This window comes from Gopherus flavomarginatus, chromosome 2, assembly GCF_025201925.1.
Source record: "Gopherus flavomarginatus isolate rGopFla2 chromosome 2, rGopFla2.mat.asm, whole genome shotgun sequence".
Classification (NCBI taxonomy): domain Eukaryota; kingdom Metazoa; phylum Chordata; order Testudines; family Testudinidae; genus Gopherus; species Gopherus flavomarginatus.
Genome location: NC_066618.1, coordinates 112,658,511 through 112,677,698, shown reverse-complemented (window position 1 = coordinate 112,677,698; position 19,188 = coordinate 112,658,511). Strand labels below are relative to the sequence as shown.

The window sequence follows — 19,188 nt, the reverse complement described above, 5'->3', positions numbered from 1 at the left end:
GAAATGATAGTAATGGGCAAACTTCAAAAGGTTTACAGGTTCAGTCATATGCCTAAGCTTATCTCAACTTCTTCAGTGTGGAAATTGGGCTGGAGACTCATGAAAAACAAATTCTCACAACATTTCCAGTAGATTCTAGTTTTCACTGTGCTTGAAATATTTGAAGACTAATCTTTCTTGTGGTATTTCAGTCTCTGTTTCTGGTGTAGTTTGAAATTAGGAAATGCGGATGTTCATGATCATTTAAACACACAGGGCCAGAGCTTCAGCTTAAATAGGAGGATACCACTGACTGTGCTTACTTACACCAGATAAGGATCTGGCCCCAAAACAACAACAAAAATCAAACTTAAATGACCTTTAAAAACTTTTAAAGTAGATTGAGTTCCTTTAGAGTTTGGGACAACTGTACCTAGAGGATATCGATACCTTCTTTATCTAGCCAGGTTCACTCAAAAAGCAGCAAGAAGGCCAACCAGCAGCTTCATAATGTAAGGACGACATAAGGATAAAAGTAACTTTAAAGCCTGCACTGGCTTACACCAAATTCAACTCCAGAGACATCTGTGGTATTGCACAGTTTTTAATGTCAGTGTAGAATTTTGCCTGTTGTTTTTATGCAGCGTTGTTGGCCTTGATATGAAAGTCACAAAGTACGAATTGGTGGTTTTATCTCTGCTCAAAAGACTCATTAATCACTGAATGTACATGTGTATAATTATTCTACTGGAAATCTCAATGCATTTTTTTAATGACAGGTTTCAGAGTAGCAGCCGTGTTAGTCTGTATCTGCAAAAAGAACAAGAGTACTTGTGGCACCTTAGAGACGAACAAATTTATTTGAGCATGAGCTTTCGTGGGCTATAGCCCACTCTATCAGTTGCACAGAATGGAACACATAGTAATGAATATACATACATACAGAGAACATGAAAAGGTGGAAGTAGTCATACCAACAGTAAGAGGCTAATTAATATGAGCTATTATCAGCAGGAGAAAAAAAACCTTTTTTGTAGTGATAATCAAAATGGCCCATTTTAGACAGTTGACAAGAAGGTGTGAGGATACTTAACATGGGGACATAGATTCAATATGTGTAATGACCCAGCCACTCCCATTCTCTATTCAAACACAAGTTAATGGTATCTAGTTTGCATGTTCTCTGTATGTATATATATTTCTTATTATATGTTCTATTCTATGCATCTGATAAAGTGGGCTGTAGCCCACAAAAGCTTAAGCTCAAATAGATTTGTTAGTCTCTAAGGTGCCACAAGGACTTCCATTTTTTTAATGTGAGTGTCAATAGCTAAAGGTCTACCATGTCTTTTAAAATCCTGTTTTCAGGACTATAAGCAGGCTGTAAATATTTTTTCTAATTTAAACTGTTGTGTAAAAAGATTCAGCCAAGGGAGTTAATTTTTTTTTTAAATTAGAAAAAATTCCATATGGCAATTTTAGTTGAATCTGTCACTGAAGGAAATATGAGACACTAACAGTGCAGTCACAGAATAAACATAAGGCCATGGTGCTTCCCCCCTTCTATCAGGGGATGCTAAAAGTGTGGATTTGGGGAAGAAGATCCACAGCATGCTCACTCTTTGCCCTGATCCTGCAGAAACTTTTTCACCCTATGTGCCCCAGATTGGAGCTCTGTGATTGTGAACACCAGGTCTATGAGCAAAGATCTCTGAAGCATCGTTCCCCATCTAAAACATTTTCTTACACTGCTTCCTCCTTTGTATTCTTTTGAGTTATGCAGGCCTTCTGTAACCTTGTTATAGTTGGATTAAATAGCATCTCTGCCAAAATTAATTTCTTCACTCTGACATTTGGGCCTTTTAGACTAGCTACTTTGTTTTTTTGAAATCACTCCTAATACAGTTCAATATCTATTATCAGAGGGATAGCCGTGTTAGTCTGGATCTGTAAAAGCAGCAAAGAATCCTGTGGCACCTTATAGACTAACAGACGTTTTGGAGCATGAGCTTTCGTGGGTGAATACCCACTTTGTCAGATGCATGTAGTGGAAATCTCCAGGGGCAGGTATATATATGCAGGCAAGCTAGAGATAATGAGGTAGTTCAATCAGGGAGGATGAGGCCCTGTTCTAGCAGTTGAGGTGTGAAAACCAAGGGAGGAGAAACTGGTTTTGTAGTTGGCAAGCCATTCACAGTCTTTGTTTAATCCTGTGCTGATGGTGTCAAATTTGCAGATGAACTGAAGCTCAGCAGTTTCTCTTTGAAGTCTGGTCCTGAAGTTTTTTTGCTGCAGGATGGCCACCTTAAGGTCTGCTGTAGTGTGGCCAGGGAGGTTGAAGTGTTCTCCTACAGGTTTTTGTATATTGCCATTCCTAATATCTGATTTGGGTCCATTTATCCTTTTCCATAGTGACTGTCCAGTTTGGCCAATGTACATAGCAGAGGGGCATTGCTGGCATATGATGGCGTATATTACATTGGTGGACGTGCAGGTGAATGAACTGGTGATGATGTGGCTGATCTGGTTAGGTCCTGTGATGATGTCGCTGGTGTAGATATGTCGGCAGAGTTGGCACTGAGGTTTGTTGCATGGATTGATTCCTGAGCTAGAGTTATTATGGTGCGGTGTGCAGTTACTGGTGAGAATATGTTTCAGGTTGGCAGGTTGCCTGTGGGCGAGGACTCGCCTGCCACCCAAGGCCTGTGAAAGTGTGGGATCATTGTCCCTGATGATGCGTTGGAGAGGTTTTAGCTGGGGACCGTATGTGATGGCCAGTGGAGTCCTGTTGGTTTCTTTCTTGGGTTTGTCTTGCAGTAGGAGGCTTCTGGGTACACGTCTGGCTCTGTTGATCTGTTTCCTTATTTCCTCGTGCGGGTATTGTAGTTTTGAGAATGCTTGGTGGAGATTTTGTAGGTGTTGGTCTCTGTCTGAGGGGTTAGAGCAGATGCGGTTGTACCTCAGTGCTTGGCTGTAGACAATGGATTGTGTGATGTGCCCGGGATGGAAGCTGGAGGCATGAATCTTAATAATATCTATGTTAGTTTTGCTATGATTCTTCCCCCAAGACGTTGAACTTAATTTTACTGTGGTCACTATTACTTGGCGGTTCCGCTAGAATGAATCATCTCCTGAGTGGTTTTTAGGATTAAGCAGAGAAGAAAGTCCCCACTTAAGTTGTCTGCAAGCTAGTTGTTCCAAGAAGCATCCCTTTGTGACAACGTGCCCAAACACTTGAAAACTGAGGCCTCTTTCAGGAAAATTAAATCCAACTCCAACCTCTGCAACTCCACCATGTGCCGTTACACATCTGAATTTATGCATCTCCCATGATCCCTCTCCCTGACTTAGTCCTTCACCCTCCCCACCCCCTTGCACACTCCTTCCCCTCCCTCAGAAAACACTGGTATAAATGATCCCTGGTGTAGAGGAGCAAGTGGTGGGTGGAGGGGCTGAGGTGGAGCAAGAGTGGGGCCTTAGGGCAGAGCATGGATGTGGCCAGGATCTGTGCACAGGTGGCCCTCCACTTCTAGAGAGCTTCACCTGACTGCTATATGGGGTGGGGAAGCAAAGCACACACACAAGCATGTGCACACTGAAGCCAGGTCCCTTGGTTCACTGGCTCTCTCCCCGCACCTGGAGTGGTGCCTGCTGCTGGTGTGGGGGGATGGACCGGGTTAATATTGGAGCCCAAGCTGCTGCTAGCGGCCACTCCAGCATGGCTGCTGCAAGGATGTCGCTGCTCTGGTGCTGCTGTGGCTGCCTCCCTGCTGCTGCCGCTGAGGGGACACAGGACTTCTCCTTCCTTCTGCCCATCCCCATATCCGCATCTCTTCCCCACCCCCCCTCCTCTTGCCACTGTCCTTTGCCCCATCCCATCCCCTTCTAGTCCCCCCGCCCCATCCAACTGTCTCTGCCCCTAGCCCCACCATCCTTGCCCTGCCCCCTTCAAGTGCTCCCTGGTGTACAGGAAAGGGGCAGGCACTAGGACCCAGGAGCTGGCATCCAGCTGCCAAGGCAGTGACATGCAGCACTGGGGAAAACGGCTGCCCACTAGCCAAAACGTGCCAGGATTGGGGAGGGGTGGGGGGAGGATAGTCTTCCCCCCACCCCCAGCAGGCCGAGCAGAGCTGGGGGGAGGGAGTGGCACGTGATCCTGCTCAACACCCCCAGTCCCCCTCAAGCCTCGCCTCTGTTAGTGGTTGCACCTCCCCAAACTAACCCCACCCCCTAGCTTTGCTTCCTAAGCACCAAGGGAGGCAGGTTGGTGCTGCATCCGTGGCATCTCGCAGCCTGCCCAGCCAGCCTTTTGCAGGAGGCTTGGCCTCACCGAGCCTCTTGTACGCAACACCCCTGACTTCCTTATTCATGTTCTCCACACCCTTCATAACTGTATAGACCCCTACCCGCCTTACATCTTTTCAAAGATGAACAGGCCTAGTCTTTAATCTCTCCACATACGGAAGCTGTTCCACACTCCTAATAATTTTTCTTGCCCTTCTCTGTACTTTTCACAATTCTAATATATCTTTTTTTAAGTTGGGGCAACCAGAACTGCATGCAGTATTCATGGTGTGGGTGTACTATCGATGTATATAGTGGCATTATGATATTTTTCTGTCTTATTATCTAACCCTTTCCTAATGATTCCCAACTTTCTGTTAGCTTTTTTGAGTGCTGATGGACATTGAAGAGATGTTTTCAGAAAACAATTCACTATGATCCCCGAGATATTTCTTGAGGGGTAATCACTAATTTAGACCTATCATTTTGTATGTATAGTTGGGATTATTTTTTCCCCATGTGCATTATTTTGCATTTATCACCATTGAATTTCATCCACCATTTTGTTGACCAATCACCCAATTTTATGAGATCCCGTTGTAATTTTTTACAGGCAGCTTTGGACTTAACCATCTTGAATAACTTTGTATCATCAAACTTTTTCTTGTCACTGTTACACCCTTTTCTAGATCATTTACATTTTGTCAAACAGCACTGGTCCCAGTACAGATCCTTGGGGGATCCTGCTATTTATTACTTTCCATTGTGAAAACTGACCGTTTATTTCTACCCTTTGTTTCCTATCTTTTAACCAGTTACTGATTCATGAGGGGACCTTCCCTTTTATATCATGCTTATTCTGCGTCTGCTTATTCTGCGTCAGAGTCTTTGGTGTGGGATTTCATCACTGGCTTTCTGAAATTCCAAGTACGCTATATCTACTGGGTCATCCTGGGCCACATGCTTGTTGACATTCTCATATAATTCTGCTAGATTGGTGAGGCATATTTCCCTTTACAAGAACCACGTTGATTCTTCTCCAACATATTGTATTCATCTATGTGTCTGATAATTCTGTTCTTTACAGAATAGTTTCAACCAATTTGCCTGGTACTGAAGTTAAGCTAACCAGCCTGTAATTGCCAGGAGCAACTCTGAAGACTTTTTAAAAAGTCAGTGATATAACAAGAATGAATCAAAAATATTTGAACAATAAGTAAAACACTCCCCCCTTCATAGTATCTTTGACAGTAGGCATTCATCTCAGTTTCCTCACCTGCCTGTGTGAATGTCCCTTTAAACACAACATTTTCCCCAATTGCCTACACAGTTTGACAGCAGAGGTTGGAATCCCAGACTCCAAGAATGCATTCAGATAGGTTCACCACCAGCCCCCAGTGTCAAGGTTTTTTCCCCACTTTGAACTTTAGAGTACAAAAGTGGGGACCTGCATGAACACTTCTAAGCTTAATTACTAGCTTAGATCTGGTAACGCTGCCACCAGCCAGAATTTAGTGTCTGGCACACTTTCTGTTCCCCCAAACCCTTCCCTGGGGAACACAGATCCAATCCCCTTGGATCTTAAAACATGGAGAAATTAACCATCCCCCTTCCTTTCCCTCCCAGACTTTCCCCTCCCTGGGTTGCCTTGAGAGGTTTCACACAGATCCAAACTCCTTGGATCCTAAAACAAGGAGGAATTAACCATCCCCCCTCCTTTCCCCCCACCAACCCCTAGTGAGTTCAGACCCAATCCCCTTGGATCTTAAAACAAGGAAAATCAATCAGATCCTTAAAAAGAAAGCTTTTAATTAAAGAAAGAAAAAAGTAAAAAGTTATCTCTGTAAAATCAGGATAGAAAACGCTTTACAGGGTACTCAGATTCATATAGACCAGAGGGACCCCCCGCTAGCCTTAGATTCAAAGTTACAGCAAACAGCGGTAAAAATCCTTCCAGCAAAAAGAAACATTCACAAGTTGAGAAAACAAACATAAGACTAATCCGACTTGCCTGGCTATTACTTACAATTTGAAACATGAAAGACTGATTCAGAAATATTTGGAGAGCCTGGATGTACGTCTGGTCCCTCTTAGTCCCAAGAGCGAACAACCCCCAAAACAAAAAGCACAAACAAAGACTTCCCTCCACCAAGATTTGGAAGTATCTTGTCCCCCTATTGGTCCTCTGGTCAGGTGTCAGCCAGGTTTATTGAGCTTCTTAACCCTTTACAGGTAAAAGAGACATTAACCCTTAACTATCTGTTTATGACACACACACCCCCAAATCTCAGACAGTGTGGAACCACACTGGTGGTGATTTCCTCCTAGAACTTTAGAATAAACAGATTAATAAAACACATGCACCTTTACATATACTACTAATTATGTAAACTACAAGATTTTCCACATTTCAAGGACAATTTTTAACCAGTTGATTCTGGGAAACTTTCACGGGAGAGTGCATCAGCTACTTTGTTCGAAGCTCCTGAAATGTGTTGAATTTCAAAATAAAAATCTTGGAGAGCTAAACTCCACTGCAGAAGTTTTTTGTTGTTTCCCTTGGCAGTATGAAGCCACTTTAGCGAAGCATGGTCGGTTTGTAGCTGGAAATGCCGTCCCCAAATGTATGGGGACGTAGCTTTTCCAGGGTATACACAATGGGGTAGCATTCTTTTTCACTGATTGACCAGTGGCTTTCCCTCTCAGACAGTTTCTTGCTGAGAAACACGACAGGATGGAAGTTTTGATCCGGTCCTTCCTGCATTAAAACTGCTCCTACATCACGCTCAGATGCATCGGTGGTTACTAGGAATGGTTTGTCAAAGTCCGGGGCCCTTAGCACAGGGTCAGACATGAGTGTCGCCTTAAGCTGGGTAAAGGCCTTCTGACACTCATCAGTCCACTTACCTGCATTTGGCTGGGTCTTTTTGGTCAGGTCTGTTAGTGGGGCAGCGATTTGGCTGTAGTGTGATACAAATCGCCTGTAACATCCGGCCAAGCCTAAGAAGGATTGGACCTGTTTCTTTGACTTTGGGACAGGCCACTTTTGGATAGCATCCACCTTGGCCTGTAGGGGGTTTATTGTTCCTTGACTCACCTGGTGTCCCAGGTAAGTCACTCTGTTTTGGCCTATTTGACACTTTTTGGCCTTAACAGTCAGTCCGGCCTGCCTGATGTGCTCAAAGACTTTTTCCAAGTGTTCCAGGTGTTTTGCCCGTGAATCAGAAAAAATGGCCACATCATCGAGGTAGGCAGCTGCATATTCTCCCAACCCTGCTAGGAGACCACCTACAAGTCTTTGGAAGGTGGCAGGTGCATTTCACAGCCCAAAAGGAAGCACATTAAATTCATACACCCCCACATGGGTGATGAAGGCTGACCTTTCCTTGGCGGGTTCATCTAGCGGTACTTGCCAGTACCCCTTGGTTAAGTCTATTGTAGAGATGAACTGGGCATGTCCGAATTTCTCCAATAGCTCATCGGTGCGTGGCATTGGATAGTTGTCGGGACGAGTTACAGCATTTAGCTTACGGGAGTCCACGCAAAAGCGTATTTCCTCATCTGGTTTGGGAACTAGAACCACTGGAGATGCCCATGCACTGGTAGAGGGGCGGATTATACCCATCTGTAGCATGTTTTGGATCTCCCGTTCTATAGCAGCTTGGGCATGAGGAGACACCCGGTAGGGTGGGGTTCTAACTGGGTGAGCATTACCTGTGTCAATGGATTGGTATGCCCGTTCAGTCCATCCTGGGGTGGCTGAGAACATTGGGGCGAAGCTAGTGCACAGCTCCTTGATCTGTTGCTGCTGCAGACATTCCAGGGTTGTGGACAGGTTTACCTCTTCCACGCCACCATCATTTCTTCCTTCGTAGTAGACACCTTCAGGCCACTCAGTGTCATCTCCTCCCTGGGCTGTAAACTGACAAACCTTTAAGTCTCTGAAATAAAAGGGCTTGAGAGAATTAACATGGTACACTTTAGGCTTTAGGGTTGAGATGAGGAATGCTATTAGATAGTTAACGGCTCCTAGGCGCTCTTGGACCTTGAATGGCCCTTCCCATGACTCTTCCATTTTATGGGCCTGTTGCGCCTTCAAGACCATAACCTGGTCCCCTACTTTGAAGGAACGCTCTCTGGTATGTTTATCATACCACGCCTTTTGCTCTTCCTGAGCATCCTTTAGGTTTTCTTTAGCAAGGGCTAAAGAGTGTCGGAGGGTGCTTTGTAGGCTGCTTACAAAATCCAGAATGTTAGTTCCTGGAGAAGGTGTAAACCCCTCCCATTGCTATTTCACCAACTGTAACATCCCCTTAACCTCGTGGCAATACGTAAGTTGGAATGGTGAAAACCCTAAACTGGGATGTGGTACAGCCCTGTAGGCAAAATGCAACTGCTGCAACACTAGGTCCCAATCGTTGGAGTGTTCATTTACGAATTTACGTATCATGGCCCCAAAAGTTCCATTAAACCTCTCCACCAGGTCATTGGTTTGATGATGGTAAGGGGTAGCAACCAAGTGATTCACCCTATGAGCTTCCCACAGATTTTTCATAGTCCCTGCCAGGAAATTAGTTCCCGAATCTGTAAGGATGTCGGAGGGCCAACCTACCCTGGCAAAAATGTCTGCTAAGGCCTGGCACACAGTTTTAGCCCTGGTGTTGCTTAGAGCTACTGCTTCCGGCCATCGGGTAGCAAAATCCATGAAAGTCAGTATGTACAGCTTTCCCCTGGGGGTCTTTTTTGGGAAAGGACCCAGAATATCCACAGCTACTTCCTGAAATTGGACCTCAATTATGGGGAGTGGCTGGAGAGGGGCTTTGACCTGGTCTTGGGGCTTTCCCACTCTTTGGCACACCTCACAAGACTGGACATAATTAGCAACATCCTTGCCCATTCCCTCCCAGTGGAAGGACTTCCCCAACCTGTCTTTGGTTCTGTTCACCCCAGAATGGCCACTGGGATGATCATGAACTAAGCTTAAGAGCGTTCCCCGGTACTTAGTTGGAACTACCAACTGTTTTTGAGGATGCCAGTCTTCCTGGTGTCCACTAGAAAGTCTGCTTGTATAAAAGTCCTTGTCCTACTACAAACCTGGATCAGTTAGAAGAGTTGAGAGGCAGTGGAGTGCTCCTTGCTGCCGCTCAAGCTTTCTGAAGGCTGTCATCTGCTTCATGCTCAGCCTGGAACTGTTCCCTTGAGGCTGGAGACACCAGTTCCTCCTTAGACTGTGGACTTGGGCTTGGTCCCTCTGGAAGTGATGTAGGTGATGGGGTTGTTTTCATTGATGGTGAACCACTTTCCGCTGGTGCACTATGCAATATTTCAGGGTCTGGCTGAGCCTCTTGGGTAGGGTTGTCTGCTGCTTCTGCCAGTTCAGGCCCGCTGGTGCCCGCTGGCGTTGGAGTGGTAGATGGGTTTGCAGGCGCTGGCGTCAGTGCTGGCAACTGTTCTGGTGCTGGTTGCTTTTCCAGTTCCGGTTCTGGGACTGGATGCACTATGGCTGTGGCCGTCGTTGGCAGAGGATCCAGTTCCACTACCTCTGTCTGGATCTCTGGTAACACAGACGGGGCCCTGGTAGATGGCTCAGGAACAGGGATGGTTGTGGAAGCTTGCTTGGCCTGGCTGCGGGTCACCTTTCCCACCCTCTTGGCCTGCTTCACATGGTTGGCCAAGTCTTCCCCCAATAGCATGGGGATGGAGTAATTGTCATAGACTGCAAAAGTCCACATTCCTGACCAGCCCTTGTACTGGACAGGCAATTCAGCCTTAGGCAAGTTTAAAGATTTTGACATGAATGGGTGAATTGTCACTTGGGCCTCTGGGTTGATGAATTTGTGGTTCACTAAGGATTGGTGGATAGCTGACACTTGTGCCCCGGTGTCTCTTCACGCGATAACCTTCTTTCCGCCCACTCTCAAGGTTTCCCTTCTCTCCGTTGGTATTTGAGAGGCATCTGGGCCTGGGGATCCTTGGTGTGATGGTGGTGTAATGAACTGTAATTGGTTGGGGTTCTTGGGGCAGTTGGCCTTTATATGTCCCAGTTCGTTACATTTAAAACATCGCCCAGCTGACTGGTCACTGAGCCGAGGTGGGTTGCTGGACACTGGTGAGCTGGGACAATAGGGTGTCTGGGGCTTTCCTTGGGTTGTAGGTGGGGTCTTGGGTTGCCCCCGGTGATAGGGTTTATTTTTGGTTTGCCCCCTGTGATATTCACTCCCCTTGCTAGTAGCTTTTTTCTTTTCTGCCACTTCCACCCATCTGGCTCCAATCTCCCCTGCCTCGGTTACAGTTTTGGTCTTCCCATCTAGGATGTACCTTTCTATTTCCTCAGGAACACCCTCTAAGAACTGTTCCATTTGCATTAGGAGGGACAGCTCTTCCAAAGATTTAGCATTTGCTCCTGATATCCAGGCATCCCAATTCTTTTCAGTGTGGTAGGCATGTCAGGTAAACACATCTGGTTTCCACCTTAGGGCTCTGAACCGCCGGCGGGCATGCTCAGGTGTTAGCCCCATTCTGATTCTGGCCTTGGTTTGAAAAAGATCATAATCGTTCATGCATTCTTTAGGCATTTCAGCCGTCACCTCTGCTAAGGGTCCACTGAGCTGTGGCCTCAGTTCTACCATGTACTGGTCTGTAGAGATGCTGTACCCATGGCAGGTCCTTTGAAAATTTTCTAAGAAGGCCTCAGTATCATCACCTGCCTTGTAGGTGGGAAATTTCCTGGGATGGGGAACAGTACCTGGAGAAGGGTTGTTAGGGTTGGCTGTTCCATCCTGCTTAGCCTTTTCTAATTCCAGGGCCTGCTGGTGGGCCTCCCTCTGGAGCTCCAAAGCCCTTCGGTGGTCAGCCTCTTTGGCTTTTTCTTCTCTTTCCCTCTCTTTTTCTTTCATCTCTATAGTTCTCTTGTGGGCCGCTTCTTCCCTGGCTATTTCTGCATTAATTAGTTCCATCCATCTCTTATGTTCGTTGTCTTTCTCTGTTGCTTCCAGCCTAGCCATTTCTAGTTTGTTAGTTGCTCCACTGGTACTCATTTTTCTGCTTTCTTGTGCTGGCCACAACTTCTCTCTGCTCACTGAAAACTGGAATGCACTCCGCTCAGGGCTGCTTGGTTAACAGAGATTTTCTAACTAGCTATACCCGAGAAGTAAAAAAGAAAGAAAACAATTCAACTTGTAAATGCCTTTTGCTGGCTGCTTGCTCACAGCTTGAAGCCTCCTCTTAACAAAGACCCTTGCTAAAAAAACTTCTGCCCTCAGGCTGCTTTCCAAGCAGCTAGAAAGTAGAGAAAAAAAATCCTACTGGCTTTTGGTTCTTAAAAATCCCACCACTGCCACCATGTCAAGGTTTCTTTCCCCACTTTGAACTTTAGAGTACAAAAGTGGGGACCTGCATGAACACTTCTAAGCTTAATTACTAGCTTAGATCTGGTAACGCTGCCACCAGTCAGAATTTAGTGTCTGGCACACTTTCTGTTCCCCAAAAACCTTCCCTGGGGAACACAGATCCAAACCCCTTGGATCTTAAAACAAGGAGAAATTAACCATCTGCCCTCCTTTCCCCCCACCAACCCCTGGTGAGTTCAGACCCAATCCCCTTGGATCTTAAAACAAGGAAAATCAATCAGATTCTTAAAAAGAAAGCTTTTAATTAAAGAAAGAAAAAAGTAAAAAAAAATCTCTGTAAAATCAGGATGGAAAACGCTTTACAGGGTACTCAGATCCATATAGACCAGAGGGACTCCCCTCCCCAGCCTTAGATTCAAAGTTACAGCAAACAGAGGTAAAAATCCTTCCAGCAAAAAGAAACATTCACAAGTTGAGAAAACAAACATAAGACTAATCTGCCTTGCCAGACGTACATCCAGGCTCTCCAAATCTTTCTGAATCAGTCTTGAAACATGAAAGACTGATTCAGAAAGATTTGGAGAGCCTGGATGTACGTCTGGTCCCCCTTAGTCCCAAGAGTGAACAACCCCCAAAACAAAAAGCACAAACAAAGACTTCCCTTCACCAAGATTTGAAAGTATCTTCTCCCTCTATTGGTCCTCTGGTCAGGTGTCAGCCAGGTTTACTGAGCTTGTTAACTCTTTACAGGTAAAAGAGACATTAACCCTTAACTATCTGTTTATGACATCCTCTTTCATAGTATCTTTGACAGTAGGCATTCATCTCAGTTTCCTCACCTGCCTGTGTGAATGTCCCTTTAAACACAACATTTTCCCCACTTGCCTCCACAGTTTGACAGCAGAGGTTGGAGTCTCAGACTCCAAGAATGCATTCAGACAGGTTCACCACCAGCCCCCAGTGCTGTGGGGGAAAGATTGCTGCCTGGGTCCCATGAAGAGATGCCTTGGTCTTGACTCTTGTCTTTCTCCGGTCGTTGCTGCTTTGCTGTCTCTCACTTTTTAACCTAAAAGAGTGAAGAAAGATCGTCCTGACACAGGGCTGTCACCTAAGCAAATCAGATCTGCTTATGAAGTCTTTTCTTCTAGTTCATCCTCAAACCACACAGCTACATATGGATAACAAGAATATCCAGAGATATAGTTAATTATGGTCAAAAAATTGGAAGGCATAATAAACCTCATCTTTCAGGCCTTAACGCAGTCTCTAACTGTTAGAAATCAGGATGCAACTTAACTCACCCAATTGGAGAGTTCCTAGGTTGTCCTCCGAAGCATCTGAAAAACTGGCCACTGTTGGAGACAAGATACTAGAATAGATGGACCAATATGGTGAATCCTATGTTCCTGTATAGTTCACCCTCTCATAGCACAGTATCCCTTTGATTTTTGTCATTCTACCATGTTTAAGAAATGCCTGTCATGCCAAGCTCATCTTCTATTGCCCAGCAATCTGCTCCAGTAGAGTTTAAAAAACCCCAAAAACCCTATAAAAATGATGAAAATCTCACCCTCTTAAATTAGATTATAATTTTGGGCAAAATGAAGCAGGCCAGTGGTATTCTCTAAGTAGGTGGCATTACCACCTTTCATTGAAAAGAATCCATGCATTGTAGAAAATGCAAATACATCCCCTTTCTGACACCTGGGTTTCTTAATGAGTTAAAGAACAGCTACAAAAACAATTCCATAAAACTCAAACCAAAACTTTCTCCCAAAGCTTAGCTGTTCCTAAGGTTTCACTGAAGAGACTGCTCTGTTCTAGACTCCTGGTTTCTTCTGTACACTCCCATCTCCTTTTTAAGCAAGTGGATTTAGTAAGCTATACCTGTTCAGATGAGTTAGTCAGCAGGGCTAAGCCAGCATCTCTTAGCAGTGTTCCAGCGCTCTTTCACAGGGTGGGTCACTAGATGATTATATTGGTCACATAAGTAGGTACCTTTTAAACTTTGGTAGTGTTATTTAAATGCAGGGAGAGGTTAGGTAGTTTTCACTTTAATACAGATGGGTGCATGTGTCTGCCTAAACTCACACTTTTGGTCTGTGATTCAGATTTGGGGGTTCGAGATTTCTTAGGTGCTCTGGATTATCTCTAAAGTCTCGGTACTTCCAATGGTAACATAGCAGTGGGTGCAGCAGTACCATGTGGTGGTGGTGAAATTAGCACTGAATAGATGAGAGGAGAAATAGGAACCTGGATTCCATTCAGGTAGTATAAACAGAAGGCAGTTCTTTAAATCCTGAGCCCCATCATCTCCAAATTCACTTACAGCAGAGAGGGTATGTGATTTTCATAATTTAAAACACAAAATTATTTTATGTCAATTTTTTCTTTTCTCTCCCACCACAACCCCTCTCCTCCCAAAAAAGTAAAGTGTGGGTAAAGAGAGTCAACCAAGAGGAAATCTCAAGCTTTTCAATTTACCATTTCAGACAGGTATATTGTTCCATCAGCTGGTAATTAAGTCAACATTATATACAGATCATTAAGCATTTCCACATGCAGCTGAGCTGTGTATATAACAAATTGTGGCTTCTTGTAATTATAGTTTTTAATAGTGTCTAACAATATTAAGATTCCAAACAAGGCAATAAAGCATAACAAATATTCATAGATATAGTACCACCAAGAAGCCCTAAACTGGTACAGGTAATAAGACAGCCTATACCCCAAAGAGAGTACAGTCTAAACAGACTAGCCAGACAGAAGGTAAAAGAACAGAAGTGTTGTCATCCCATTTTGCAGGTGGGAAGCTGAGGCACAGAGAGATTAAGTGTCATACCCAAGGTGTGATGGTCCTTACTCAGGGTGTGATAAGTAGGGGAGCATAGCCTAGTGGTCAGGGCTTAGGCACATGACTTTCAGGGAGGTTGTTGATAGGGGAGCTCGGGCACTCCCACTCCACCAGACCCCATCCCAGGGCCCTTTGATCTGACAGCCAGGGGTGCTTAAGGCTCCTCTCACTGGGCCACTTCCTATCACCCTCCCTGTGATTGTCCCAAAGACACTGTCTGGGTCAAGGGGGTGTGAAGGGTGTCTGCTCACCTAAAGGCACCTTCTGGTGGCTGTGCATAGCATAGCAGCTTCTTCTCTTTCAGGTGGCAACTGCCTCCTCCGACAGTGTGGCTCGCCCTCTTGGGCCAGATCAGCCTTCACGCTTTCCCCTGCTGGGCTTGTCCAAAGAAACCAAAGGGAATTAACAAAACCCAGAGTTCATATGAAATGGAGAGGGGAATATTTCCCTTCCGTCTGTAGCAGGTCCTCCCTTCTCTCAGGGAGAGTCTTTTAGGCAGTTGTTTTAGGGAGAGATTTTGCCTTTCCCTCCGCTCTTCTCTGCTGGAGTTGCAGGTCTGCTCTCTTCTCTGGTCTGCCAGCAAGTGTGCTGCTCCTCTGCCTTTTAGCTCCTCCTCCAGTTGGTGCATTTCCTACATGTGTGGTGAGGTGGGGCTGGCTGAGCCCAGAGCAGTTCCTTAATCCCTTGTTGTCTACTGTGCTGTTTGTACACCCTATTAGACAAGGTCACACAGGAAGTCTGTAATACAACAGGTTGCATATCTCTTGTGTCTCTTAGGCCTCTGCCTTAAGCACAAGGCCCTTGCCCCCTGCTTTTTGTGTTATACCAAGGTATATAAGAATGGACCTACTGGGTCAGATCAAGGGTCCATCTAGCTCAGTATCCTGTTTTCCGACAGTGGCTAGTGCCAGGTGCCCCAGGGGGAATGAACAGAACAGATAATCATCAAGTGATCCATCCCCTGTTGTTCATTCCCAGCTTCTTCCCAGGTATTTTACATACAAACACCTTATGGAATGGCCACAATTAAAAATGCAATATCTACCAACAAGGATTGCTTGATGGCGATTAAAATACTAAATTTATTTCTTATTCTAAACATGCAGGAAAATGATGGTATCTGCTAGCAAATGTTGTCTTTTTAATATTTTCCTTTGTGATTTGGCCTCAGGATTACATTTTACAGGCCCAACAAAATAAAACGAAACAGGAAAAAGTGCACTCACTGTTTTTAAAGTAGCAGTGGTAAAATGTTGCTCAGGGAATAAAAAGGATATGAATTTGTGGTGACTGGTTGCAATTTAAGTTTTCTAATGTCTAGTTTTGATATTGTTGGTGTGTTTACACCCCAGAGGCTAGGAGATTACTGGTTTGAGCAGGTATTCCATAGGCTTATTTTGGCATAGCGCCATGTTGTGGACATTGCATGTATATATCGGGAAATGCAGAGGCAGGAAGCAGTTGGCTAAAAATTAGGGTGACCAGACAACAAGTGTGAAAAATCGGGACAAGGAGTGGGGGGTAATAGGAACCTATATAAGAAAAAGACCCAATAATAGGGACTGTCCCTATAAAATTGGGACACCTGGTCACCCTACTAAAAAGACACAAAGAGTATGTTTACACTGCAATTAAAAGCCTGGAGCTGGCCTGTGACAGCTGACTCAGGCTCATGGGGCTCAGGCTAAGGGGCTGTTTAACTGCAGTGAAGATGTTCAGGTTCTGGCAGGAGCTTGGGCTCTAAGACCCTGGAAGGTGAGAGGGTCCCAAATGTTAACGTTGCAATTAAACAGACCCTTAGCCTGACCCACAAGCCCAAGTCTGCTGGAACAGGCCAGCCGTGGGTTTTAATTGCAGTGTAGACATACCCAAAGAAATACAGAGTTTGGGAATTCTCAAAGTACATTTCTGAATCCAGTTTCATGTGTTACGTTGTTGATATGGAGTAGATTTTCAAAAACGCAAAGGAGGAGTCATTAGCAGTCGATAAAGTTTGTCTCTTAACTCACATTTGTGTCTTTATATTAGTTAAATCAAAGCAGTTCACTGGAACTGAGACTCCCTGCTTCTGCAAGAGAGCTATGCTTATGGAGAATACTGCTAGAATCAGCCATATTTTACCATCTAGTAAAATGTGAAGGAAAATGCCCAAAGCCAAAAGACTCTGATTTTATTACACAATCCCAAAAGGGGGTTTTTGTTTTTAATCTTTTGGGCATTATCTCAGACAGCTTTTGTTCCAAAAATTCACAGATTTCATTCCCCTGCTTTTTAATTTTTGAGAAATCAAACTGTTGTAAATCTTCCTTAGCGGGTTTTCAGAAACGTGATGGGTGCTGGATCAGCCATTTCAGTTTTGAAGCCAAAATGCAGCTTGGCATGATGTAAAATAACCCGTTTTTTGCTTTTGTTAACCATTGCCCCCTTTTTTTTCCTGGCAATAGGCCAGAATTATAAATGGTCACATGATACCATTTCAGCTAGGTGGAGATAGAAAAAGAAAAGTAGCAAATGGAAATAACTAACCCAGTGGGATACTATTTCCTTAAACGTGTGGGGAACTCGTATATTCCAGGTGATGACATTTTAGAATTGTTTCTAGTTTTTCACTATTTTGTTTTGAATTCAGATTGGTTATGTGAACAGTGCCTTTGCTCACAAAAGGCAAAGTCAAGAAGATAGCAACAGTAAATAAGAGCTCATCGAACAGATCCCCTTCCGTACACTGGGCCTGAGTTGTTTTTGACATAGAGTGGCACTCCGAGTCAAAAACGGCATTACATGTTTCCAAATCACTGATGAAGCAGAAACAAATTATCTTGAATCAATGGTGTTTTAAAAGGCCCAATTTCGCAAAGCTGAAAACAATTATGAGCCAAATCAACTGAGAGAGAGAATTTAAACAGAAAAATGTGAATAGCAAATGGGAATTGCCTAAGAATATTTTACTAGATGCCCCAAATTCGCAATTGAGAAAGAAGGCTACCCTGGTTAAAAAAACACCAACATGGCTTGTAAGGGAAGTAAAAACAGCTATAAAAATACATCACAAATGGGGAAAAAAGGCAGTTGATAGCAATGACTGTAAATTAGAAGCAAATAATTACAGAAGGTTAATTAGGGAAACACAAGGTAAAATCTATGACTAGCATAATTAAGAGGGTTTTTTTAAAGTATGTTAGGAACAAAAGTAATTCTAACAATGGTATTAGTCCATTATTAGATAAAAATGGTAGAATTGTCAATAAAGATGTAGAAAAGGCAGAAATGTTCACTAAATATTTCTGTTCTATATTTGTGAAAAAGCCAGATGAGATATTCCTATCATATGGTAAAGAAATTCTTTCCATTCCAACTGTAACTCAGTAGGATGTTAAATAGCAGCTGTTGATTGGAGGATAGCTAACATGACACCAATTTTAAAAAAGGTCTCCAGGAGTGATCCCAGCAATTACAGACCTGTAAGCCTGACTTCAGTACTGGGCAAACTGGTTGAAACTGTAGTAAAGAACAGAATTGTCAGACACATAGATGAACATAATTTGTTGGGAAAGAGTCAACATGGTTTTTATAAAGGGAAATCATGCCTCACCAATCTACCAGAATTCTTTTGAGAGGGTCAACAAGCATGTGAACAAGGGGAATCCAGTGGATATAGTGTACTTAGATTTTCAGAAAGCCTTTGACTAGGTCCATCATCAAAGGTTCTTAAGCAAAGTAAGCTGTCCTGGGATAAGAGGGAAGGTACTCTCATGAATTGGTAACTGGTTAAAAGATAGGAAACAAAGGGTAGGAATAAATGATCAGTTTTCAGAATGGAGAGAGGTAAATAGTGGTGTCTCATGGAGGTCTGTACTGGGACTACTGCTGTTCAACATATCCATTGATGATCTGGAAAAAGGAATAAAGAGTGAGGCGGCAAAATTTGCAGATGATATAAAATTACTCATAGTTAAGTCCAAAGCTGATTGCAAAGGGTTAGAAAAGGATCCCACAAAAGTGGGTGACTGGACAACACAATGACAAATAGTATCAGAGGGGTAGCCGTGTTGGTCTGGATCTGTAAAAGCAGCAAAGAATCTTGCGGCACTTTATAGATTAACAGACGTTTTGGAGCATGAGCTTTCATGGGTGAAGACCCACTTCATCAGATGCATGTAGTGGAAATTTCCAAGGGCAGATATATATATGCAAGCAAGCTAGGGATAACGAGGTTAGTTCAATCAGGGAGGATGAGGCCCTGTTCTAGCAGTTGAGGTGTGAAAACCAAGGGAGGAGAAACTGGTTTTGTAGTTGGCAAGCCATTCACAGTCTCTGTTTAATCCTGAGCTGATGGTGTCAAATTTGCAGATGAACTGAAGCTCAGCTGTTTCTCTTTGAAGTCTGGTCCTGAAGCTTTTTTGCTGCAGGATGGCCACCTTAAGGTCTGCTATAGTGTGGCCAGGGAGGTTGAAGTGTTCTCCTACAGGTTTTTGTATATTGCCATTCCTAATATCTGATTTGTGTCCATTTATCCTTTTCCATAGTGACTGTCCAGTTTGGCCTATGTACATAGCAGAGGGGCATTGCTGGCATATGATGGTGTATATTACATTGGTGGACATACAGGTGAATGAACCAGTGATGGTGTGGCTGATCTGGTTAGGTCCTGCGATGATGTCGCTGGTGTAGATATGTGGGCAGAGTTGGCATTGAGGTTTGTTGCATGGATTAGTTCCTGAG

The 19,188-nt window shown here is 44.1% G+C and overlaps 1 long non-coding RNA gene across 1 annotated transcript in view; it reads left to right on the top strand.

The window, feature by feature from the left end:
* LOC127043770 (uncharacterized) overlaps nt 1-18,809 on the top strand; it is a 421,859-nt gene extending 403,050 nt beyond the window's left edge. The window contains exon 3 of the long non-coding RNA XR_007772321.1: nt 18,680-18,809. This is a non-coding gene — a long non-coding RNA (uncharacterized LOC127043770). The remainder of the gene's footprint in view (nt 1-18,679) is intronic.
* The last annotated feature ends 379 nt before the right edge of the window (nt 18,810-19,188 follow it).